Here is an 840-nt window from a genome sequence, read left to right on the forward strand (position 1 = left end):
GCGGTGTGTAAAACACAAACTCAGATGCATTTTATTGCCCGATAGTTTTCCCTCGTGGGAATGTCCGGGAAGCGTGACACCGCACATCACACCGCACACCACGGCTCTCAGAACAGCACCCTGGCGGCCGCGCCCTCCCTCTCCACATGCCCTGCTCCCCTTTCGATCCATATCCTTCGAAAATGCAAACCGGACTTAACCTTATCGCGAACCTACTACGCGTCTCTCACTCGGTCCTTGTCCCCAGATAAATGGGAAACAGCTTCCATTGTTCTTGCTGAAAGATGCTGCTGCTGGCTTTGAAGCCCCGGCGCAGCCGGACCGCGCCCCTTGAGCCAGAGGTTTTCCCAAGACGCGCCGCCACCGCGGTCCGTTCCCAGCGGCTCCGCTCCTTCCCGGGCTGCGGGCGGAGCAATGAGAGGGGCGCACCCGGCCCCCGCCACAGCCAGGCTGTAAAAAGAGGGCGGTGGGAAAGTGCGGGCAGCACCCTCGGTTGTGCTGTGGCGGCCTCAGGGATGCTTTGGAACAGGGGGAGATCTGGAGGGATACCAGTCCTGAAGCCCCAGCGACGTTCAGGCCAGCTCTTCAGCTGCAGGAGCGCCCGGGAGAGATCCATTCTCCTGAGAAATGTGCTGCTTTCCTCTATTTTGCTGCCTTTTGTGTTTGACAGGCAGACCCTCTCCTTAAGCGTGCCAAGAGCATCCAGGCCCGGGAATTTTTAGTCTCCTCCGCCCGTGCCGCCCCTCTCCGCCGTGCGAGCGGCTTTCCCGCTCCCCGAGAGGGCTGCAGGTGTAGGCAGGCGGCCCGGCTCGCCCTCTCCCTCCGCCGCGCAGCATCCCA

This window comes from Geospiza fortis, unplaced genomic scaffold (assembly GCF_000277835.1).
Source record: "Geospiza fortis unplaced genomic scaffold, GeoFor_1.0 scaffold281, whole genome shotgun sequence".
Classification (NCBI taxonomy): Eukaryota; Metazoa; Chordata; class Aves; order Passeriformes; family Thraupidae; genus Geospiza; species Geospiza fortis.